At 43.2% G+C, this 26,383-nt stretch overlaps 1 long non-coding RNA gene across 5 annotated transcripts in view; it reads left to right on the top strand.

The window, feature by feature from the left end:
• Positions 1-2,037: 2,037 nt before the first annotated feature.
• LOC148003455 (uncharacterized) overlaps positions 2,038-26,383 on the top strand; it is a 39,864-nt gene continuing 15,518 nt past the window's right edge. For 2 of the 5 annotated variants that reach the window (XR_015629377.1, XR_015629374.1), the window contains exon 1: positions 19,869-20,283. This is a non-coding gene — a long non-coding RNA (uncharacterized LOC148003455). Of the gene's footprint in view, positions 2,391-19,703; positions 20,284-26,383 lie in introns of those variants that run through there. The other 3 variants (XR_015629376.1, XR_015629373.1, XR_015629375.1) reach the window with 3 other exon arrangements.

Raw genomic sequence — 26,383 nt, 5'->3', positions numbered from 1 at the left:
AAAATATTTAAATCATTTTACCCAGTTTCTTGTTTTTTTTTTTCAAAATGTGTCTCCTGGATGATTTGAATTACATATGCTGCTCAAGATCCTTTTAACAACAGTGACCTAATGCCTTAAATGTGTTTCTGATATTTCCATTCACTTGATCACTGTTCAATAATTGTACCAACTTGATAACTGTACTTTTTTTATCACTTTAAGAATGTAACTTTCATGTGTGAGTATACACTTTTGATCCTAACTCTTTGGAGGCACAGGCAGGTGGGTCTCTTTTTTGAGGTCATCCTGGTCTATATAGGAAAACCCTATCTTAAAAAAAATCAATCAATAAATAAGCAAATAAATAAAAAGAATTTAAAACATTTGTAATTAATACGAACACAACCACATCTTTAGTAACAATTGATTTTTTCTTGCAGATAATTCATATAATCAATTTGCAAAATGCTACATAGTGTCATATAGGAACTCAATTTCATTGTAAAATAAACCTGCTTTTCTCTTTTAATTGGTTGCTCTTAGTTAACATTTTCATACGCATATATAATTTATTCTGATTATTCTCTCCCCCACATCGTCCCATTCCCTCCCCTATGAATTCAACATATACAGTCTTCTAAATTTAGGCTTTCCAATGTCTGATTTCTCTTTTAATTATTATACATTCCTTTACTTTTCCATCTATAGTTTATGATATCTTAATAAGAAACCCATTCTGTCATTAGCATTATCTCAGTGCTTGGTAGGAGACATTGACATTCTTCAGTAGCTTGTCATCAGTGCAGTTAATGACATCGAGGTCTCTCTCTGTTTCTGTCTCTCTCTGTCTCTGTCTCTCTGTCTCTGTCTCCCTCTCGGTCTCTCTCTGTTTCTCTGTCTCTTCTGTCTCTCTGTCTCTCTGTCTCTCTCTCCATCCCCTCCGCAACTGTTTTGTTTTCTAATACAAGGTCTCACACTTTACTCTAGCCTTGAACTCAAGGCAATCCACCTACCTCAGCCTTGTGAGTGTTGGGATTCCAGGCAAACACCATCTTGCCCAGTGAATTTTGTGACTCTCGTACATCCCTTTACTATTTCTGAATTATTTTTAATAATGCTGTAACCCTTTTCTAGTTTCTAGATGTAGATACATTAACTGATTAGAAGGTTTAATTTTTAAAGATTTATTTATTTATGTACATGAACACTCTGCGAGTGTGCCTGCATGTCAGAAGAGAGCTTCAGACAGAAGAGGGCATTGGATCCCACTACAGATAGTTGTAGGTCACCATGTGGTTGCTGGGAATTGAACTTGGGAGCAATGGAGAAGCAGCGCTCTTAACCACCAAGCCATCTCTCCAGCTTGATAAAAAAGATTTTAAATTTCATTCTTTTTGTGTTTGTTTGCATCTTTCTTCTTGAGAACACTGTGATGGAATGTCCAAATGGTAATTAGTGGCGGTTGGTAGAAGGAGCCATATGTGTGATGCTGCCATATGTGTGAGGGGCTGGAAACAAGGTGCAGACACAAGACCCCGGCCCCGTGCCCTGAGGCTCGCATGCTGGATGTGGGCTCTGAAGCCCCATCAGGATACCTTCAGGTGAGGAAAGGTGGTGCTGTCTTGTGCCCTGCTGAGCCGGCCTAGGAGAGTGGCAACCACAATCACAATGTCCAAGCTGCGCGAGCCTGGGGCAGCGCGAAGCTCCGGAGGCGATGACCTTGGGTAAGTCACGGTGGGCCTGGGGGCCCGCAGAAGCTGCCCTGGGCCTCCGCAGAGTCCTGAGGGGGGATTGACCGGTTTGGGCGCAGCCCGGAGCTCCACGCCACGCGCCTCCCCGTGTCGCGCCTCACCGTGTGTCCTGCACCGTGGAGTGGGCACAGGTGTCCTTCCCACCCCGCCGCTGGACCGCGCCCGAGCCGGGCCTCAGGGAACACTGAGCTCCTCGGTGAGCGCGGGGGCTGAGGGGACCGGGCGCGCGCATTATATTTGGCGCCGGCAGCCAGGGCGCCTCCGCCCAAGTTGACTCCTGTCTCTCCCTCTCCGACCCCGGCAGGCCCCAGAGGTGATTCTGCCTGCACGATGTCCTCCTTGCTGGAGGCGAGCTCTTCCCAGGAGCCACATCGCGAACAAAAAGAGAAAGAAAAAAAGAAAAGAAAAAGCAGAGGAAGCAGCCAGGGAAGGGGGCGGTAACGGCGTTGGGGGTCACCTCGGCCACCAGAGGGCGCGCTATGACAGCGGCGGGGTTTCCAACGGAGACTGCAGCCTCTCAGTGTCCAGGGATGAAGCCTGCTAGAGGACCTGGAGGCTTGGCGCTCCCGCGGATCCCTAGCCTGTCTGCGGGTCTGGTCCCCAGGGACAGCAAGCAGCAAGCAGCGCTGGCTGCCCCGCCAGAGCAGCATCATCAGGGTAGGTAGAAGACCCGCGCCCCTCCTTGGACTCGTTCTGCCCACCCCACCTCTGCCCTGGGAAAGCAGTGACAGAAGGAGGCAATGCAAAGTGAGCCCACTGGGTAGGGGAAGGGAGGGTTCAGGGATGTATGGAGAACTGAAGCAGGGATTGGAAAGCCCTTGGCATTGGGAAAGAATGGAGAGGTGCTCTGGAGTGTGCATGAGAGCTGTGCTCTGACATCCCCAGAGCAACTTGGGGCTCTCACCTCTTTCCAGATTGACTTGGAATTAAATGTCCTGTACCTGCCAGGGCAGGACAGGCTTTGCAGAGGCAGCTTAGCCTGGTGGCACACTCCCTGTAATGTTTCTATTGTATGTTAAAGGGCAGTGATCATGGGAAAATATTTTCTTAAAACCTCAGGCAATGAATGTATTATTTAATAGATTTCTTCTGATCTACTTTGAAATTGGTTGCCCCTTGAAAGAGATTGTATTTGGAGGATGTAAAATACCCTCCTTCAATTACTCGGAGAAAGGGAACATAAACAGAGATTTCCTCTTTTTTAGCCTCCAAAGCTCTGAGAGATTACAGTTCTGCGTAATTTAATTCTTTCCTACCTGCTATGAGCAGGCCTCCAGATCAGCAAGTTCCTTTGGAATGGTTTTGTTTGTTTTTGTTTATTATCCATGGTGCTGATTAGAAAGCCACGAATTGTTTTGTGAATTTTAAATTTCAAGAGGTGACACCCAGAGTTGATGGTGGTTTCCTTCAAACATTGCAGTGTAGTTGCAGCATAAAAAAAATATTTCTTGTGACAAGAAGTGCAAAAAGAAAGTTGATGAGCTAAGAAAAGTAGAGCCTTGAGCCAGATCAACCATTTGGCTTCCTCAAATATGGAGCAAGCATGGAATGTGGCTTTTTCAGAATCGAGGGGGTTTTTAGGACTGAGCAGTGAATGCTGTCTGGTGCGAACCCGTCCCTTTTGTGGCTGACAACCCTTAGGAGAAGGTCAGAATGTGCCAACAGCACGGAGTTGTCACTGGTGGTGTTTGAACTCAGAAGTGCTCAGGAACTGTGAAAGTTTCTCTGTTATCACCCTGGAGCCATCTAGTGAAATAGACCACAGTGATGCTGTGTAAGAGGCCATTGTGAGGGCTGAAGAGATGGCTCAGTGGGTAAGAGCACCAAGTGTTCTTCCAGAGGTCCTGAGTTCAAATCTCAGCAACCACGTGGTGGCTCATAACCATCTGTAATGAGTACTGATGCCCTCTTCTGGTGTGTCTGAAGACAGCTGCATTGTCTCACATATAAATAAATAAATCTTACAAAAGATTGTCATCTACTGCAGTTTCTGTGTGGACAGGGCACAGTTAAAGGGCTTTAAGATCAAGTACATTGCCTGTCTTAAAGATCAAGTGTATCACCTAAGTTTCAAACCAAGAAACCTAGTGTCTTTTTTGCTGCTTGTGTATCTTTTAGTGATGTATCTTTTCTCCTAGTACATCCTTTGTTTCCATAATAGTTGTTTTCAAGTATATATGATTAGCGCTCCTATTTGCAGAGCTATTCAATATTTTCATTGGTTAAATATTTGTGGTGAATTTACATTGTGATATCAGTAAAATGCTATGTGAAAATTTTAGAGAATATACCGGTTTGGGTAATTTTAATAACCTTTGCCCTCAACTGGTGGCCTGTTTTCACATTGAAAAGACTGGAATTCATTACCATCCATACCAGGATTGATAGGGAAGCAAAATGGACAGTGACAGTGTTGTTCTCTTTGACAGTTGTGGGAGCCAAGAAAGAAGTGTGACTTGATTTTTGTGATTTACAAAATCAAGACTCAGTATCATTACTATAGAGGCCCATGGAAAAATGATGAAGTTTTCAGAAATCACCAGGTGAAGAAATGGTGGTTTTGCTTATATTGAATTCTGAGTTTCAAAGTTATGTTTCATTTTTCTTTATTCCTTAATGAGGGTTTTATTAAGTTTTTTATTCACCATTACACACTTAGATGCACAGTGCTAGGATCGTAGTAGGTGCTCATTAAATCACTGACCATCGGGGAGGAGGAATGATAAGAAAGTATGTATTTTCTGTAAGTTCTGTTAGTTTCGGGAACAGGGGTTTTCGGTTTACCAGTCATACCTTGGTATCTTGTCCCACATAAGACAACTTGACAGAACCTCCTTTCTGGCCATTATGTTCAACTTATTTTTCTCTTAATCATTGTTGAAAATCATGGAAGTAGTGTGGAAAATTGATTGTACCTGCAGTATAGCAAAAAAGCCCAGTCTAGATAGGTAAGCAGTTATGTTTCTCCATGAGCTGATGTATTAAAACATCTAGATTTTAGGAATTTAGTGTTGTGTTTTCTAAACATACATTTTACAGCATACAGATAACATCGTGATAGAATAAAGGAATCTTTTGATTTAGCACCAAATTCCATAAAGCAATGACTACTGCACAGCTCTCTTGGCCATATGAATAGCCGAAATTATATTTCACTCCTTTAAAGAAATAATGAAAGCACTTAAGGTTAAAGCAAAGCCAATGGGAAAAGTTTGCTGTGGTGTTTCTCTTTGGTTTCTTGTGCTCTTTCTAGAGAATGACTTTAAGAAGTCAGGGCGGTCAGGTGGTCAGTTTGGTCAGGCAGACATGAGCAGATGGTTAAGTGATGTGCTAGGGCCCCATAGGCCAGTGAGCCCAGCTGAAGAGGAGAGGCTAGCCAGTGAGACTGACTGAAGAGCAGAGGCTAGCCAGTGAGCCTGACTGAAGAGCAGAGGCTAGCCAGTGAGCCTGACTGAAGAGCAGAGTCTAGCCAGTGAGCCTGACTGAAGAGCAGAGGCTAGCCAGTGAGCCTGACTGAAGAGCAGAGGCTAGCCAGTGAGCCTGACTGAAGAGCAGAGGCTAGCCAGTGAGCCTGACTGAAGAGCAGAGGCTAGCCAGTGAACCAGGCTGAAGAGCAGAGGCTAGCCACTGAGCCAGGTTGAAGGCTGAAGAGCAGTGATTTTAACATTTATTTCTAAGTTCTTCAGTTTTCCTAAAAGACAAAAGTTTGCCTCCATAAAGTTTGACTTAGAAGGTTCTTCTTGCTCTCTTCTTCTTATCTCCTTTCCTCTTGCTCTTATGACACAATAATTTCCTTTCTCTCAATGCCTTACTCTCAATGCTATGCCTTTACTTCTAAGTTCTTCTTGAGTTCTGTTCTGTTCTGTTGAGTTCTGTCTAAAAAGCTTTCTCTCTCTTTGTCCTCAGCATTTGTATATCTCTCTGAACACAGCATCACATGGTGAAAAGTTCACCACAACTTTGCACAGGAATTCAAATCATAAGTTGGATAATCAGTTTACGACAGAGAACGTTTACATACATATCCATGAAGAGTAATCATCAGGATAAACCGTTACCATCTGTCACTAGCTCTCCACATTCATGGAGAGTTAAAAGCTGTAATTTTTATGAGAAAACAATAAGTGAAATTACCTATAGGCAAATCCAGTCAATTATTTATGTTTAGTCCTTGCATCTATAGTAAATCATTAGTTCTCTTTTTATGAACTTTGGTTAATTGGTTTATACCCTCTTAGCATGGGTTCTAATTTGTAGATGCCTCCTTGGTATTGCAGAAGCAATTCACTCATGACACTTTAAGAAGGAAGAGTTCGCAATGCAATTTTGATTACCAGAGAAAACATAATAGCAGTCCCATTATAAAGGAGTTAAAATTACTAATCTAATTTTAGGAATTCTTATAGAACCATCAGAAGAATTAAGAAATCATCTATTTGTCTGTACATCATCACGCCAAGACAATACATCTTCGTTGCTCTGTGGTGATCTGCTCAAAAGAGTGGGGTAAAGAGCATGACAAATACAGAGGCAGATACTTGCAGCCAACTATTCAGCTGAGAGCAGGGTCCCAAATAGAGGAGTAAGAGAAAGGATTGAGGGACCTGAAGGGGTTTACAGCCCCATAAGAACAACACTGAGAAACAGCCAGAGCTCCCAGGACCGAAACCACCATCCAAAGAGTACACATGGACAGACCCATGGCTACAGCTGCATATGTAGAAGAGGATGGCCTTCTTGGGACAAATGGGAGGAGAAGCCCTTGGTCTGGTCAAGGCTTGATGACCCAGTGTAGGGGAAAGCAGAACAGGGAGGCAGGTAGGCCTGGGTGTTTGGGTGGATGTGGTAACACCCTCACAGTAGAAGGGGGAGGGGGCTTTATAAGGGGTTTTGTGGAAACCAGGAAAACGGATAACGTTTGAAATGTAACAAAAGCCCTCTCTGGGGAAGGGATAAGGTGCTCTGAGCCCCTACTTCCCTGCTGCCTCCCTTTGATCACAACTGTGGTGCATGGTGTCAGCCTGGGACTCTCCATGGGCTGCTGCTGGCACTGGTCCTGGCGTTCATGGCCAAGAGCATGATGAGCAAGGAGCACATGGTTTGTCCCGATTCAGAGCAGGGCTAGTGGCCACCAGAGAAAAAGCACAGCTTCCTGTACGATCATGAGGTCTTCCTGGGCAAGGAGGACTCCAAGACCTGTGATAGCTAATCCTGGACGAGAGCAGGAGAGGCTGGGGAAAATTGTTAATCCAATTGACAGTGATGAAGGCGGCTTTGTTACTACTGAGGACCTGAAAGTTTGGATCAAACAGGTACAGAAAAGATACATCAACCAAAATGTGGCTAAACTCTGGAAGGATTATGATAGGGACATAGATGAAAAATCTCCTGGGAAGAATACAAGCAGGCTACCTATGGCTACTACCTGGGAAACCTTGCTGAATTCCAAGATAGCTCTGATCATCACAACTTTAAAAAGTTGCCTCCACGAGATGAGAGGAGGTTTAAGGCCTTGACGGTGACGTGACAGCTACTTAGGACGGGTTTATTGCTTTTCTTCAATAAGAGGATTTAGAACATATGAAGGAGATTGTAGTTCTGGAAACACTGGAGAATATCGACAAGAACGGGGATGGTTTTGTGGACTAGGATGAGTACATTGTGGACATCTTTTTCTCACGAGGACAATTGCCCTGAGACCGACTGGGTTTTGTCTGGGGAGCCGTTCAATGATTTCCCAGATCTGAACAAGGATGGGAAACTGGATTAGAATGAGATTCACCATTGGATCCTCCCTCAGGACTATGACCATGCACAGGCTGAGGCCCAGCATCTGGTGTATGAGTCAGATAAAAACAAGGATGAGATGCTGACCAAGGAGGAGATTGTAGACAACTGGACCATGTTTGTGGGAACCCATGCCACCAATTACAGGGAAGATCTTACCAAAAATCATGATGATCTTTGAAAGAAACTCATCCTTATGTGGACAACAGTCACATGCTTTCTACGGTTATTCTGGTTGATTGCTATATTTGTCAAGTATATAGCAGTTGTGTCCCTTAACAATAAGAAACCTTTCTAAAGCTCAAAAAAATCATGCATTGCACCACAAACAATAATAGTAGGATATTTAAACACCCCACTTTCATCAATGGACAGATCAGGGAAACAGAAATTAAACAGAGACACAGAAAGACTAACAGGTTATGAAACAAATGGATTTAACATATATTTATAGAACACTCCACCCTAAAACCAAAGGATATGCCTTCTTCTCAGCATCCCATTGTACCTTCTCCAAAATTGACCATATAATCGGTCACAAAACAGGCCTCAACAGATACAGGAAGGTAGAAATAATCCCATGCCTCATATCAAAAAACCACGGACTAAGGCTGCTGATCAATGACAACAAATAGGACAGAAAGCCCACATATACATGGAAGTTGAAGTCAATGACAACTTGGTCATTGGAGACATATGAAAGAAATTAAAGACTTCTTAGAATTTAATGAAAATGAAGATACAACAGGGACCACAGGTAAGACCAAATTTTCTGCTGCAAGAAAGCTGCCTGGTGAGCTTGGGACACACGGAAGCAGAATTTCTCTAGGACCCGGCACGTTCTGTGTTTACTGGAAGTCCCACACCCGCGGATCCCGGCCCGCAGCAGCTCTCTGCTCCCAGACCCGGTGAGAGAGAGACCCAACCGCCTGGTCAGGTGGGCACTCCTGAGGCTGCAGAGTGGAAGAGACCACCAACACTGCTCACCCCTGCCCACATCCCTGGCCCAAGAGGAAACTGTATAAGGCCTCTGGGCTCCCGTGGGGGAGGGCCCAGGAGCGGCAGGACACCTGCCTGAGACACCGCTGGAACCTGAAAGAAACAGACCGGATGAACAGTTCTCTGCACCCAAATCCCGTGGGAGGGAGAGCTGAACCTTCAGAGAGGCGGACACGCCTGGGAAACCAGAAGAGACTGCACTCTGTGCACATCCAGGCGCCAGAGGAAAACACCAAATGTCATCTGAAACCCTGGTGCACGGAGGCTCCCGGAAGGAGTGGCACAGATTTTCCTGGTTGCTGCCACAGCGGAGAGGACTTAGGCAGTACCCCACGAGCAAACTTGAGCCTTGGAACCACAGGTAGGACCAACTTTTCCCCTGCAAGAAACCTGCCTGGTGAACTCAAGACACAGGCCCACAGGAACAGCTGAAGACCTGTAGATAGGAAAAACTACACGCCCGAAAGCAGAACACTCTGTCCCCATAACAGGCTGAAAGAACACAGGAAAAATAGGTCTACAGCACTTCTGACACGCAGGCTTATAGGACAGTATAGCCACTGTCAGAAATAGCAGAACAAAGTAACACTAGAGATAATCTGATGGCGAGAGGCAAGTGCAGGAACCCAAGCAACAGAAACCAAGACTACATGGCATCATCGGAGCCCAATTCTCCCACCAAATCAAACACGGAATATCCAAACATACCAGAAAAGCAAGATCTAGTTTCAAAATCATATTTGATCATGATGCTGGAGGACTTCAAGAAAGACATGAAGAACTCCCATAGAGAACAAGTAGAAGCCTACAGAGAGGAATCACAATAATCCCTGAAAGAATTCCAGGAAAACACAATCAAACAGTTGAAGGAATTAAAAATGGAAATAGAAGCAATCAAGAAAGAACACATGGAAACAACCCTGGATATAGAAAACCAAAAGAGGACACAAGGAGCTGTAGATATGAGCTTCACCAACAGAATACAAGAGATGGAAGAGAGAATCTCAGGAGCAGAAGATTCCATAGAAATCACTGACTCAACTGTCAAAGATAATGTAAAGCTGAAAAAGCTACTGATCCAAACCATACAGGAAATCCAGGACTCAATGAGAAGATCAAACCTAAGGATAATAGGTATAGAAGAGAGTGAAGACTCCCAGCTCAAAGGAGCAGTAAATATCTTTAACAAAATCATAGAAGAAAACTTCCCTAACCTAAAAAAAGAGATACCCATAGGCATACAAGAAGGCAACAGAACTCCAAATAGATTGGACCAGAAAAGAAACACCTACTGTCACACAATAGTAAAAATACCAAACCCACAAAATAAAGAAAGAATATTAAAAGCAGTAAGGGAAAAAGGTCAAGTAACATATAAAGGCAGACCTATCAGAATCACACCAGACTTTTTGCCAGAAACTATGAAAGCCAGAAGATCCTGGACAGATGTCATACAGACCCTAAGAGAACACAAATGCCAGCCCAGGTTACTGTATCCTGCAAATCTCTCAATTAACATAGATGGAGAAACCAAGATATTCCATGACAAAACCAAATTTACACAATATCTTTCTACAAATCCTGCACTACAAAGGATAATAAATGGTAAAGCCCAACATAAGGAGGCAAGCTATACCCTAGAAGAAGCAAGAAACTAATCATCTTGGCAACAAAACAAAGAGAAGAAAAGCACACAAACATAACCTCACATCCAAATATGAATATAACAGGAAGCAATAATCACTATTCCTTAATATCTCTCAACATCAATGGCCTCAACTCCCCAATAAAAAGACATAGATTAACAAACTGGATATGCAACGAGGACCCTACATTCTGCTGCCTACAGGAAACACACCTCAGAGAAAAAGACAGACACTACCTCAGAGTGAAAGGCTGGAAAACAACTTTCCAAGCAAACGGTCAGAAGAAGCAAGCTGGAGTAGCCATTCTAATACCAAATAAAATCAATTTTCAACTAAAATTCATCAAAAAAGATAAGGAAGGACACTGCATATTCATCAAAGGAAAAATCCACCAAGATGAACTCTCAATCCTAAATATCTATGCCCCAAATAGAAGGGCACCTACATACGTAAAAGAAACCTTACTAAAGCTCAAAACACACATTGCACCTCACACAATAATAGTAGGAGACTTCAACACCCCACTTTCATCAATGGACAGATCATGGAAACAGAAATTAAACAGAGACGTAGACAGACTAAGAGAAGTCATGAGCCAAATGGACTTAACAGATATTTATGGAACATTCTATCCTAAAGCAAAAGGATATACCTTTTTCTCAGCTCCTCATGGTACTTTCTCCAAAATTGACCATATAATTGGTCAAAAAACGGGCCTCAACAGGTACAGAAAGATAGAAATAATCCCATGCGTGCTATCGGACCACCACGGCCTAAAACTGGTCTTCAATAACAATAAGGGAAGAATGCCCACATATACGTGGAAATTGAACAATGCTCTACTCAATGATAACCTAGTCAAGGAAGAAATAAAGAAAGAAAATAAAGACTTTTTAGAATTTAATGAAAATGAAGGTACAACATACCCAAACTTATGGGACACAATGAAAGCTGTGCTAAGAGGAAAACTTATAGCGCTGAGTGCCTGCAGAAAGGAACAGGAAGGAGCATATGTCAGCAGCTTGACATCACACCTAAACTCTAGAACAAAAAGAAGCAAATACACCCAGGAGGAGTAGAAGGCAGGAAATAATCAAACTTAGAGCTGAAATCAACCAAGTAGAAACAAAAAAAACAATAGAAAGAATCAACAGAACCAAAAGTTGATTCTTTGAGAAAATCAACAAGGTAGATAAACCCTTAGCCAGACTAATGAGAGGACACAGAGAGTGTGTCCAAATTAACAAAATCAGAAATGAAAAGGGAGACATAAGTACAGATTCAGAGAAAATACAAAAAATCATCAGATCTTACTATAAAAGCCTATATTCAACAAAACTTGAAAATCTGCAAGAAATGGACAATTTCCTAGACAGATACCAGGTACCGAAGTTAAATCAGGAACAGATAAACCAGTTAAACAACCCCATAACTCCTAAGGAAATAGAAGCAGTCATTAAAGGTCTCCCAACCAAAAAGAGCCCAGGTCCAGACAGGCTTAGTGCAGAATTCTATCAGACCTTCATAGAAGACCTCATACCAATACTATCCAAACTATTCCACAAAATTGAAACAGATGGAGCACTACCGAATTCTTTCTATGAAGCCACAATTACTCTTATACCTAAACCACACAAAGACCCAACAAAGAAAGAGAACTTCAGACCAATTTCCCTTATGAATATCGACACCAAAATACTCAATAAAATTCTGGCAAACCGAATCCAAGAGCACATCAAAACAATCATCCACCATGATCAAGTAGGCTTCATCCCAGGCATGCAGGGATGGTTTAATATACGGAAAACCATCAACGTGATCCATTATATAAACAAACTGAAAGAACAAAACCACATGATCATTTCATTAGATGCTGAGAAAGCATTTGACAAAATTCAACACCCCTTCATGATAAAAGTCCTGGAAAGAATAGGAATTCAAGGCCCATACCTAAACATAGTAAAAGCCATATACAGCAAACCAGTTGCTAACATTAAACTAAATGGAGAGAAACCTGAAGCAATCCCACTAAAATCAGGGACTGGACAAGGCTGCCCACTCTCTCCCTACTTATTCAATATAGTTCTTGAAGTTCTAGCCAGAGCAATCAGACAACAAAAGGAGGTCAACCGGATACAGATCAGAAAAGAAGAAGTCAAAATATCACTATTTGCTGATGATATGATAGTATATTTAAGTGATCCCAAAAGTTCCACCAGAGAACTACTAAAGCTAATAGACAACTTCAGCAAAGTGGCTGGGTATAAAATTAACTCAAATAAATCAGTAGCCTTCCTCTACACAAAAGAGAAACAAGCCGAGAAAGAAATTAGTGAAATGAAACCCTTCCTAATAGACCCAAATAATATAAAGTACCTCGGAATGACTTTAACCAAGCAAGTAAAAGATTTGTACAATAAGAACTTCAAGACTCTAAAGAAAGAAATTGAAGAAGTCCTCAGAAGATGGAAAGATCTCCCATGCTCATGGATTGGCAGGATTAATATAGTAAAAATGTCGATTTTACCAAAAGCGATCTACAGATTCAATGCAATCCCCATCAAAATACCAATCCAATTCAAAAACCCAGGATATCTAAAACTATTCTCAACAATAAAAGGACTTGAGGGGGAATCACTATCCCTGAACTCAAGCAGTATAACTGAGTAATAGTGATAAAAACTGCATGGTATTGGTACAGAGACAGACAGATAGACCAATGGAACAGAATTGAAGACCCAGAAATGAACCCACACACCTATGGGCACTTGATTTTTGACAAAGGAGCCAAAACCATCCAATGGAAAAAAGATAGCATTTTCAGCAAATGGTGCTGGTTCAACTGGAGGTCAACATGTAGAAGAATGCAAATCGATCCACGTTTATCACCCTGTACAAAGCTTAAGTCCAAGTGGATCAAGGACCTCCACATCAAACCAGATACACTCAAACTAATAGAAGAAAAAGTAGGGAAGCATCTGGAACACATGGGCACTGGAAAAAATTTCCTGAACAAAACACCAATGGCTTATGCTCTAAGATCAAGAATCAACAAATGGGATCTCATAAAACTGCAAAGCTTCTGTAAGGCAAAGGACACTGTGGTTAGGACACAACGGCAACCAACAGATTGGGAAAAGATCTTTACCAATCCTACAACAGATAGAGGCCTTATATCCAAAATATACAAAGAACTCAAGAAGTTAGACCGCAGGGAGACAAATAACCCTATTAAAAAATGGGGTTCAGAGCTAAACAAAGAATTCACAGCTGAGGAATGCCGAATGTCTGAGAAACGCCTAAAGAAATGTTCAACATCTTTAGTCATAAGGGAAATGGAAATCAAAACAACCCTGAGATTTCACCTCACACCAGTGAGAATGGCTAAGATCAAAAACTCAGGTGACAGCAGATGCTGGCGAGGATGCGGAGAAAGAGGAACACTCCTCCATTGTTGGTGGGATTGCAGACTGGTACAACCATTCTGGAAATCAGTCTGGAGGTTCCTCAGAATATTGGACATTGAAATGCCTGAGGATCCAGCTATACCTCTCTTGGGCATATACCCAAAAGATGCCCCAACATATAAAAAAGACACGTGCTCCACTATGTTCATCGCAGCCTTATTTATAATAGCCAGAAGCTGGAAAGAACCCAGATGCCCTTCAACAGAGGAATGGATACAGAAAATGTGGTACATCTGCACAATGGAATATTACTCAGCTTTCAAAAACAATGACTTTATGAAATTCGTAGGCAAATGGTTGGAACTGGAAAATATCATCCTGAGTGAGGTAAACCAATCACAGAAAAACACACATGGTATGCACTCATTGATAAGTGGCTATTAGCCCAAATGCTTGAATTACCCTAGATGCCTAGAACAAAAGAACTCAAGACGGATGATCAAAATGTGAATGCTTCAGTCCTTCTTTAAAAGGGGAACAAGAATACCCTTGGCAGGGAATAGAGAGGCAAAGATTAAAACAGACACAGAAGGAACACCCATTCAGAGCCTGCCCCACATGTGGCCCATACATATACAGCCACCCAATTAGACAAGATGGATGAAGCAAAGAAGTGCAGGCCGACAGGAGCTGGATGTAGATCGCTCCTGAGAGACACAGCCAGAATACAGCAAACACAGAGGCGAATGCCAGCAGCAAACCACTGAACTGAGAATAGGACCCCCGTTGAAGAGAAAAAACTGGAAGAGCTTGAAGGGGCTTGAGACCCCATATGTACAACAATGCCAAGCAACCAGAGCTTCCAGGGACTAAGCCACTACCTAAAGACTATACATGGACTGACCCTGGACTCTGACCTCATAGGTAGCAATGAATATCCTAGTAAGATCACCAGTGGAAGGGGAAGCCCTGGGTCCTGCTAAGACTGAACCCCCAGTGAACTAGACTGTTGGGGGGAGGGCGGCAATGGGGGGAGGATGGGGAGGGCAACACCCATAAAGAAGGGGAGGGAGGAGGGGGATGTTTGCCCGGAAAGCGGGAAACAGAATAACACTCGAAATGTATATAAGAAATACTCAATTTAATTAAAAAAAAAAGAAATAGCCATTGTAAAGAATTTACAAAAAGCAAAGCAGTGGAGCAGAGTGGATGCTGTGTGTCAAGTCCCTCTGCTGTCCATCTCTGGGACCAAGTATGTATCAGATCAGTGACAGGAATGGGGTGCTGAGAGCCTGGAGCAAAGGGATGCTGGCTGCATGGCCACATTTGAACTGCACTAAACCAGGACTAAATGCTAAGAAAAAAAAAGCCATATGCAAACCATGTAAATTTTAATGTCCTCCAGAAAGGTAAAACCACAATAATTTTACTGTTTGTCAAGCTGCTTGTGTCACCAAACTTCTAATATTGGTAAGGATGTGAAAAACTCTTGTGATGCAAACCAGTTGCCAATAAGAAGAACAACCACTGTCCTGACCAAGGTGACCTGGATGCTGTCAAATAGGCCGAGGAAGCCTGGACAGCCATCAGAGTCTGTTTAACACACAGATATCTGTCATTTCAAAAGGGGGAAAATGAAGCCTGACTTTTCCCCCCACTTTATGCAAAACCAAGAATACTCCAGCATTGAGGCTTACAAATAAAAATATACCAAGAAATTTCATATAATATACATTTCTCTTGTGTGTGCTACTGAGTGTGTGTGTGTTTTGTATGATTTGTGTGTGTGTGTATGTGTGAGTGTGTGTGTATGTGTGTGTGCTTGTGTGTTTGAGTGTGTGTGTATGTGTGTGAGTGTATGTGTGAGGGTGTGTGAGTGTGTGTTTGAGTGTGTGTGTGTTTGAATGTGTGTTTATGTGTGTGAGTGTATGTGTGAGTGTGAGTGAGTGTGTGTGTTTTGTGTGAGTGTTTTTTTTTGTGTGTGTGTGTGTGTTTTGTGTGTGTGTGTTTGTGTGTGTCTGTGTGCCTTTGTGCACTAATGCTTCAATTATCTGGTATGGTGAACACTGTCCCCAACTCAATTATGGAGGTTAGTATTAAGCTGTGAGTTGTATGTCGAGAGTGGTCACAAAGAACATTTAGGAGTCCTCTTCTGTTAAGTTCTCTGAGACTTCCAAATGCTGCATGTTGTGAGTGGGCCTCACACCTCAGCACACTAACTCTATTAAGTACAATTTCCGTGTGTTTTTCTTAAACAATTTTCTATGAAAACCTTTAATAATTTTTTTCTCCTATTCATCTTTTGGGGGACGAAGGGTCTTTGGGGTTTTTTTTTCTTGCTTACTTTAGGTCCACAGGATATTCTGTAGCCTTTGATGAAGTCCTAGTTAGGACACTGGATCTGTATACTTGAGGGAATTAACCAGTTCACTGAGCACATTTTTCTTTGGTTTCTGTTTTTCTTTTGAGATCTAACTGTGGGAGCAGAGGAAGCCCTGAGGAAGTGCAGCCCTGAGTGGATGTGTGCTGTAAACCTGATATGACCATGCCATGGACCCAGCGCTGTTTATCCATGGGGAAAAGGCAAAGGCCCCCATGCCCCTTGAGGCTCAGAGACATGACAAAGCCTTCTCAGGATGGTGTTGATAGTGTGTGCAGAAAAAGTCAACTCTACCTTTCTCCCTGGCCCCATCTGTATATTTACAGCCTGAAGACTGCTCCCTGCAGAGACTGCTCCTACTGAGATTAGCTAAATCTGGCCCTTGTCAGTTACATATGCATAGTCCTCCCCTCCTTGTTTATCTGCATGTAATGCCCACCTTCTTGCTGCCCTGTGCAACAGCCCTGCTTCCTGGCCAACTCTATATAATAAACGTGCTGAGCTTCTGGGATGCTGCATTTTCTCCAGCTCACGGACCCAGCCTTCCCCATGTATGTGTGTCCAATGTCAATCTTCATTTCCTCCTCACACACATCAGGCCCAAGTCCCTGGAGCCACACAAAGGACTTGGCAATCTCAGTCTGCTCCACTTTGAAGGACGTGCTTTCTAAACTGAAATCTAAAGCACACAGTGGGTTTAGCTCCCTCTCAAGTGTCTTTGGTGAGGGTTGGGGTGGGTGTGAGACCAGTTGCATTATGACTATTGCAGAAGAGTAAAGGATTCACAGTTTGCTTTTGGTGAAGGTGAGCTCCCCAAGAGGCTATCAATGCCAACGTTTTCCCAAGTCACCTTCTAGGAGGTCAACTGACTCCTAGGTGAGTCTTTGGTTACACTGCTTCAGTTTTCTGTGGCTACACTGTCCAAATGGCACCCACTGGTCTCACATGGCTATTTGAGATGAACTGAACTTAGAACTAAAATCTGCCTCTTTAGTCACAGCAGGCAAACCAGGAGGCAAACAGCCAGCCAGAATCCATAGCCAGAAACACAGCAGATATAGAATATTGTATCATCTACAAATTTCTCCTGGACAGCAGTGGTCTAGGTTCTTGGTGTCTGGTTTTTCCTTCAGGGAGAATTACTTGCCCTACTAATATCCAACAGTTTATTTTTAAAGCAACTTTACAAAAATATGGCTTACTCACCCCCAAATTAATCCAGTTTAAGTGTACAATGTAATGGTTCCCCATAAATCTACCCAAGTTCATCGCTAGACCACGGAACAAAAGATCGAGAGTGTTTGCAGTTATGTAAAATGGTATGCAACAGTGTTGACCACTGCATAATTATACTGCACTACTTTTGAATTCTTCAAAATTCAGGCCTTTTATTGATAGTTGTACAAAAATACATTATCCTAGAGTTGAGAAAATATTATACAGAATTTCATCTGGGCTTTATATTTCAATGAGACTTTAATATTTTGCATCTTTTGCTAGTATCGTTAGATTCTTTATAAGAGTTTTATTTTGTGGAGTTTTGTTTTGTTTTTTTTGCCAATCTTGTCATTATTTGATGCCATTTCAATGTTCTCAGGATTTTGATGAAAATAATACCACAGTGATAACATGATACTCATTTTCTTGAGCCATTTACATATGTATATACATACCTATGGGAAGTTATGTATACATATTTCTATGCTATACTGTGTAGAATACAATTCTATTATACGTCAACATATACAGTTTGCTCAATATGATTTCTGTGAATGTTATCAGTCATGGGGAAATATTAAGAGCCTGAATAAACATGGACAATATTTGCAGAATGCACATAAAATTGAAGATGGTATATAAGCAAAAATGTGAAGTATATCACTTACAGCTTTCATATCGAATGCACTTTACAATTTTTAATAGATTAAAAAATTTAAATCATCTTTACCCAGTTTCATGTTTTTTTTTCACTATGTGTCTCCTGGATGATTTGAATTATATATGCTGCTCAAGATCCTTTTAACAACAGAAACCTAAATGTGTTTCTGATATTTCTATTCACTTGATCACTGTTCAATAATTGTACCAAGTTGATAGCTGTAATTTTTTATCACTTTAAGAATGTAAATTTTATGTGTATGTATACACTTTTGATCCTATCTCTTTGGATGCATAGGCAGGTGGGTCTCTTTTTTGAGGTCTACCGGGTCTACATAGGAAAACCCTGTCTTAAAAAATTAATCAATAAATAAGCAAATAAATAAAAAGAATTTAAAACACTTGAAATTAATATGAACACAACCACATCTTTAATAACAATTGATTTTTTATTGCAGATAATTCATATAATCAATTTAAAAAGTGTTATATAGTATCATATGGGAACTCAATTTCATCGTAAAATAAACCTGCTCTTCTCATTTCATTGGTTGCTCTTAGTTAAAATTTTCATACACATATATAATTTATTCTGATTATTCTCTCCCCCACATCTTCTCATCCCCTCCCCTATGACTTAAACTTATACAGTCTTCTAAATTTAGGCTTTCCAAATTTAGGATTTCTCTTTTATTTATTATACATTCCTTTACTTTTCCATCTACAGTTTATGATATCTTAATAAGAAACCCATTCTGTCATTAGGATTATCTCAGTGCTTGGTAGGAGACATTCACATTCTTCAGTAGCTTGTCAACAGTGCAGGAAATGACATCGAGGTCTCTCTCTGTTTCTGTCTCTCTCTGGCGCTGGCTCTCTGTCTCTCTGTCTCTCTGTCTCTCTGTCTCTCTGTCTCTCTCTTCATCCCCTCCCCAATTGTTTTGTTTTCTAATACAAGGTCTCACACTTTAGTCTAGGCTTGAACTCAAGGCAATCCACCTACCTCAGCCTTGTGAGTGCTGGGATTCCAGGCACACAACCATCTTGCCCAGTGAATTTTGTGACTCTCGTACATCCCTTTACCATTTCTGAATTATTTTTAATATTGCTGTGACCCTTTTCTAGCTTCTAGATGTAGATACATTAACTGATTAGAAGGTTTTATTTTTAAAGATTTATTTATTTATGTACATGAACACTCTGTTTGCGAGTGTGCCTGCATGTCAGAAGAGAGCTTCAGACAGAAGAGGGCATTGGATCCCACTACAGACAGTTGTTGGTCACCATGTGGTTGCTGGGAATTGAACTTGGGAGCACTGGAGAAGCAGGGCTCTTAACCACCAAGCCATCTCTCCAGCCTGATAAAAAAGATTTTAAATTTCATTCTTTTTGTGTTTGTTTGCATCTTTCTTCTTGAGAACACTGTAATGGAATGTCCAAATGGTGATTAGTGGCGGTTGGTAGAAGGAGCCATATGTGTGATGCTGCCATATGTGTGAGGGGCTGGCAACAAGGTGCAGAGCCAAGACCATGGCCCCTGCCCTGAGGCTCGCCTGCTGGATGTGGGCTCTCAGCCCCATCAGGATGCCTTCAGGTGAGGACAGCAGGTGGTGGCTTGCACCCTGCTGAGCCAGCCAAGGAGAGTGGCAACCACAATCACCATGCCCAAGCCTCAAGCCTGGGGCAGCTGGAAGCTCCGGAGGCTATGGCCACGGTTAGGTCACGGTGGGCCTGGGGGCCACAGAAGCCGCCCTGCGCCTCCTCAGAGCACTGAGGGGGTCTGACGGGCCTGGGCGGAGCCCGGAGATCCACACCACACGCCTCACCGTGTCCCGCCTCCCCGTGTTGTCTGCGCCACGGAGTGGGCACACGTGTCCTTCCCACCCCGCAGCTCGACCGCGCCCGAGCCGGGCCTCAGGGCACGCGGAGCTCGTGGGTGAGCGCGGGGCCTGAGGGGGCGGGGCGCCCGCGTTATATTTCGCGCCCGCAGCAGCGCGTGTGCCTGGGCGAGTTTGCCTTCCGCAGGTGCCGGTAGCCGGGGCGCCGCCGCCCAAGCTGACTCCTCTCTCTCCCTCTCCGACCCCGGCAGGGCCCAGAGGTGATTCTGCCTGCACGATGTCCTCCTTCCTGGAGGCGAGCTCTTCGCAGGCGCCACATCGCGAACAAAAAGAGAAAGAAGAAAAGAAAAGAAAAAGCAGAAGAAGCGGCCAGGGAAGGGGGCCTTAGCGCCGTTGGGCGTCACCTCGGCCACCGGAGGGCGCGCTATGACAGCGGGGGGGTTTCCAACCGAGACTACAGCCTCGCAGTGTCCAGGGACGAAGCCTAGGCAAGCCCTGCCAGGGGACCTGGAGGCGTGGAGCTGGCGCGGACCCCTAGCCCGACCTCCGGTCTGGTCCCCAGGGGCAGCAAGCAGCAAGCAGGGCCGGCTGCACCTTAAGAGCAGCATCATCAAGGTAGATGAGAGACCAGCGCCCCTCCTTGGACTGGTTCGCCCCCCCCCCCCCCCGCCCTGGGAAAGCAGTGGCAGAAGGAGGCAATGCAAAGTGAGCCCACTGGGTAGGGGAAGGGAGGGTTCAGGAATGTATGGAGAGCTGAAGCAGGGATTGGAAAGCCTATGGCATTGGGAAAGAGTGGAGAGGTAATCTGGAGTGTGCATGAGAGCTGTGCTCTGACATCCCCAGAGCAACTTGGGGCTCTCACCTCTCTCCAGATGACTTGGAATTAAATGGCCTGTACCTGCCAGGGCAGGACAGGCTTTTCAGAGGCAGCTTAGCCTGGTGGCACACTCCCTGTAATGTTTCTAATGTATGTTAAAGGCCTGGGATCAAGGGAAAATATTTTCTAAAAACCTCAGGCAATGAATTATTATTTAATAGATTTCTTCTGATCTACTTTGTAATTGGTTGCCCCTTGCAAGAGATTGTATTTGGAGGATGTAAAATACCCTCCTTCAATTACTCAGAGAAAGGGAACATAAACAGAGATTTCCTCTTTTTTAGCCTCCAAAGCTCTGAGAGATTACAGTTCCGCATAATTTAATTCTTTCCTACCTGCTGTGAGCAGGCCTCCAGATCAGCAATTTCCTTTGGAATGGTTTTGCTTGTTTTTGTTTATTTTCCATGTTGCTGATTAGAAAGCCATGAATTGTTTTGTGAATTTTAAATTTCAAGAGGTGGCACCCAGAGTTTATGGTGGTTTCCTTCACACATTGCAGTGTAGTTGCAGCATAAAAACATACTTCTTGTGACAAGAAGTGGAAAAAGAAAGTTGATGAGCTAAGAAAAGTAGAACCTTGAGCCAGATCAACCATTTGGCTTCCTCAGATATGGAGCAAGCATGGAATGTGGCTTTTTCAGAATCCAGGGGGTTTTTAGGATTGGGCAGTGAATACTGTGTGGTGCTAACTGTCCCTTTTGTGGCTGACAATCCTTAGGAGACAGGTCAGAATGTGCCAACAGCACAGAGTTGTCACTGGTGGTATTTGAACTCAGAAGTGCTCAGGAACTGTGAAAGTTTCTCTGTTATCACCCTGGAGCCATCTAGTGAAATAGACCACTGTGATGCTGTGTAAGAGGCCATTGTGAGGGCTGGAGAGATGGCTCAGTGGGTAAGAGCACCAAGTGTTCTTCCAGAGGTCCTGAGTTCAAATGCCAGCAACCACATGGTGGCTCACAACCATCTGTAATGAGTACTGATGCCCTCTTGTGGTGTGTCTGAAGACAGCTGCATTGTCTCACATTTAAATAAATAAATCTTACAAAAGATTGTCATCTACTGCAGTTTCTATGTGGACAGGACACAGTTAAAGGGCTTAAAGATCAAGTACATTGCCTGTCTTTAAAGATCAGGTGTATCATCTAACTTTTAAACCAAGAAATGTAGTGTCTTTTTTGCTGCTTGTGTAGCTTTTAGTGATGTATCTTTTCTCCTAGTACGTCCTTTGTTTCCATAATAGTTGTTTTCAAGTATATATGATTATCGCTCCCATTTGCAGAGCTATTCAATATTTTCATTGGTTAAATATTTGTGGTGAATTTAGATTGTGATATCAGTAAAATGCTATGTGAAAATTTTAGAGAATATACCAGTTTGGGTAATTTTAATAACCTTTGCCCTCAAGTAGTGGCCTGTTTTCACATTGAAAAGACTGGAATTCATTACCATCCATAGCAGGATTGATAGGGAAGCACAATGGACAGCAACAGTGTTGTTCCCTTTGACAGTTGTGGGAGCCAAGAAAGAAGTGTGACTTGCTTTTTGTGATTTACAAAATCAAGACTCAGTATCATTACTATAGAAGCCCATGGAAAAAATGATTAAGTTTTCAGAAATCACCAGTTGAAGAAATGGTGGTTTTGCTTATATTGAATTCTGAGTTTCAAAGTTATGTTTCATTTTTCTTTATTCCTTAATGAGGCTTTTTATTAAGTTTTTTATTCACCATTACACACTTAGATGCACAGTGCTAGGATCGTAGTAGCTGCTCATTAAATCACTGACCATTGGGGAGGAGGAATGATAAGAAAGTATGTATTTTCTGTAAGTTCTGTTAGTTTTGGGAACAGGTGGTTTTAGGTTTACCATCATAGTTTGGTATCTTGTCCCACATAAGACAACTTGACAGAACCCCCTTTCTGGCCATTATGTTCAACTTATTTTTCTCTTAATCATTCTTGAAAATCATGGAAGTAGTGTGGAAAATTGATTGTACCTGCAGTATAGCAAAAAAGCCCAGTCTAGATAGGAAGCAGTTATGTTTCTCCGTGAGCTGATGTCTTAAAACATCTAGATTTTAGGAATTTGGTGTTCTGTTTTCTAAACATACATCTTACAGCATACAGATAACATCGTGATAGAATAAAGGAATCCTTTGATTTAGCACCAAATTCCCTAAAGCAATAACTACTGCACAGCTCTCTTGGCCATATGAATACCCGAAATTATATTTCACTCTTTTAAAGAAATAATGAAAGCACTTAAGTTTAAAGCAGAGCCCATGGGAAAAGTTTGCTTTGGTGTTTCTCTTTAGTTTCTTGTGCTCTTTCTAGAGAATGACTTTAAGAAGTCAGGGCGGTCAGGTGGTCAGTGTGGTCAGGCAGTCATGAGCAGATGGTTAAGCGATGTGCTAGGGCCCCAGAGGCCAGTGAGCCCAGCTGATAAGCAGAGTCTAGCCAGTGAGCCTAACTGAATAGCAGAGGCTAGCCAGTGAACCTGACTGAAGAGCAGAGGCTAGCCAGTGAGCCTAGCTGAAGAGCAAAGGCTAGCCAGTGAGCCTGACTGAAGAGCAGAGGCTAGCCAGTGAGCCCAGCTGAAAAGCAGAGTCTAGGCAGTGAGCCAGGCTGAAGAGCACAGGCTAGCCAGGGAACCGCACTGAAGAGCATAGGGTAGACAGTGAGGCTGACTGAAGAGCAGAGGCAAGCCAGTGAGCCTGACTGAAGAGCAGAGGCTAGTCAGTGAGCCAGGCTGAAGAGCACAGGCTAGCCAGTGAGCCTGACTGAAGAGCAGAGGCTAGCCAGGGAACCTGAATGAAGAGCACAGGGTAGACAGTGAGCCTGATTGAAGAGCAGAGGCTAGCCCGTGAGCCTGACTGAAGAGCAGAGGCTAGCCAGTGAGGCTGACTGAAGAACAGAGGCTAGCCAGTGAGCCTGACTGAAGAGCAGAGGCTAGTCAGTGAGCCAGGCTGAAGAGCACAGGCTAGCCAGTGAGCCAGGCTGAAGAGCAGAGGCTAGCCAGTGAGCCTGACTGAAGAGCACAGGCTAGCCAGTGAGCCAGGCTGAAGAGCAGAGGCTAGCCAGTGACCCTGACTGAAGAGCAGAGGCTAGCCAGTGAGTCTGACTGAAGAGCAGAGGCTAGCCAGTGAGCCTGACTGAAGAGCACAGGCTAGGCAGTGAGCCTGACTGAAGAACAGAGGCTAGCCAGTGAGCCTGACTGAAGAGCACAGGCTAGCCAGTGAGCCAGACTGAAGACTGAAGAGCAGTGATTTTAACCTTTATTTATAAGTTCTTCCGTTTTCCTAAAATTTCTACAAAGGTTTGCCTCCATAAAGTTTGACTTATACGGTTCTCCTTCCTCTCTTCTTATCTCCTTTCCTCTTGCTCTTATGACACAATAATTTCCTTACTTTCAATGCCTTACTCTCAACGCTATGCCTTTACTTCTAAGTTCTTCTTGAGTTCTGTTCTCTTCAGTTCAGTTCTGTCTAAAAAGCTTTCTCTCTCTTTCTCCTCAGCATTTGTATATCTTTCTGAACACAGCATCACATGGTGAAATGTTCACCACAAGTTTGCACAGGAATTCAAATCATAAGTTGCATAATCAGTTTACGACAGAGAATGTTTACATGCATATCCATGAAGAGTAATCATCAGGATAAACCGTCACCATCTGTCACTGGCTCTGCATGTTCATGGAGAGTTAAAAGCTGTAATTTTTATGAGAAAAGAATAAGTGAAATTGCCTATAGGCAAATCCAGTCAATTATTTACGTTCAGTCCTTGCACCTATAGTAAATCATTAGTTCTCTTTTTATGAACTTTGGTTAATTGGTTTATACCCTCTTAGCTTGGGTTCTAATTTGTAGATGCCTGCTTGGTATTGCAGAAGCAATTCACTCATGAAACTTTAAGAAGGAAGAGTTCTCAATGCAATTTTGATTACCAGAGAAAACATAATAGCTGTCCCATTATAAAGGAGCTTAAAATTACTAATCTAATTTTAGGAACTCTTACAGAACCATCATAAGAATTAAGAAATCGGGGTTGGGGATTTAGCTCAGATGTAGAGTGTTTGCCTAGGAAGCGCAAGGCCCTGGGTTCGGTCCCCAGCTCTGAGAAAAAAAAAAGAATTAAGAAATCATCTATTTGTCTGTACATCATCACGCCAAGACAATACATCTTCGTTGCTCTGTGGTGATCTGCTCAAAAGAGTGGGGTAAAGAGCATGACAAATACAGAGGCAGATACTTGTAGCCAACCATTCAGCTGAGAGCAGGGTCCCCAATACAGGAGTAAGAGAAAGGATTGAGGGACCTGAAGGGGTTTACAGCCCCATAAGAACAACACTAAGAAACACCCAGAGCTCCCAGGACCTAAACCACCATCCAAAGAGTACACATGGACAGACCCATGGCTACAGCTGCATATGTAGAAGAGGATGGCCTTCTTGGGCACAAATGGGAGGAGAAGTCCTTGGTCTTGTCAAGGCTTGATGCCCCAGTGTAGGGGAAACCAGAACAGGGAGGCAGATAGGCCTGGGTGTTTGGGTGGGTGTGGTAACACCCTCACAGTAGAAGGGGGAGGGGGTTTTATAAGGGGTTTTGTGGAAACCAGGAAAATGGATAACTTTTGAAATGTAACAAAAGCCCTCTCTGGGGAAGGGACAGCGGATAAGGTGCTCTGAGCCCCTACTTCCCTGCTGCCTCCCTTTGATCACAACTGTGGTGCATGGTGTCAGCCTGGGACTCTCCATGGGCTGCTGCTGGCACTGGTCCTGGCGTTCATGGCCAAGAGCATGATGAGCAAGGAGCACATGGTTTGTTCCGATTCAGAGCAGGGCGAGTGGCCACCAGAGAATAAGCACAGCTTCCTGTACGATCATGAGGTCTTCCTGGGCAAGGAGGACTCCAAGACCTGTGATAGCTAATCCTGGACGAGAGCAGGAGAGGCTGGGGAAAATTGTTGATCCAATTGATAGTGATGAAGGCAGCCTTGTTACTACTGAGGACCTGAAAGTTTGGATCAAACAGGTACAGAAAAGATACATCAACCAAAATGTGGCTAAACTCTGGAAGGATTATGATAGGGACATAGATGAAAAATCTCCTGGGAAGAATACAAGCAGGCTACCTATGGCTACTACCTGGGAAACCTTGCTGAATTCCAAGATAGCTCTGATCATCACAACTTTAAAAAGTTGCCTCCACGAGATGAGAGGAGGTTTAAGGCCTTGACGGTGACCTGACAGCTACTCAGGTCGGGTTCATTGCTTTTCTGCACTAAGAGGTTTTAGAACATATGAAGGAGATTGTAGTTCTGGAAACGCTGGAGAGTATCGACAAGAACGGGGATGATTTTGTGGACTAGGATGAGTACATTGTGGACATCTTTTTCTCACGAGGACAATTGCCCTGAGACTGACTGGGTTTTGTCTGGGGAGCAGTTCAATGATTTGCCAGATCTGAACAAGGATGGGAAACTGGATTAGGATGAGATTCACCATTGGATCCTCCCTCAGGACTATGACCATGCACAGTCTGAATCCCAGCATCTGGTGTATGAGTAAGATAAAAACAAGGATGAGATGCTGACCAAGGAGGAGATTCTAGACAACTGGACCATGTTTGTGGGAAGCCATGCCACCAATTACAGGGAAGATCTTACCAAAAATCATGATGATCTTTGAAAGAAACTCATCCTCATGTGGCCAACAGTCACATGCTTTCTACGGATATTCTGGTTGATTGCTATATTTGTCAAGTATATAGCAGTTGTGTCCCTAAAGAATAAGAAACCTTTCTAAAGCTCAAAAAACCATACATTGCACCACAAACAATAA

Source organism: Rattus norvegicus, chromosome 9 (genome assembly GCF_021556685.1).
Source record: "Rattus norvegicus strain SHRSP/BbbUtx chromosome 9, alternate assembly SHRSP_T2T, whole genome shotgun sequence".
Classification (NCBI taxonomy): domain Eukaryota; kingdom Metazoa; phylum Chordata; class Mammalia; order Rodentia; family Muridae; genus Rattus; species Rattus norvegicus.
Note: the sequence above shows the minus strand (reverse complement) of the source record. Positions and strands in the feature narration are given on the sequence as shown.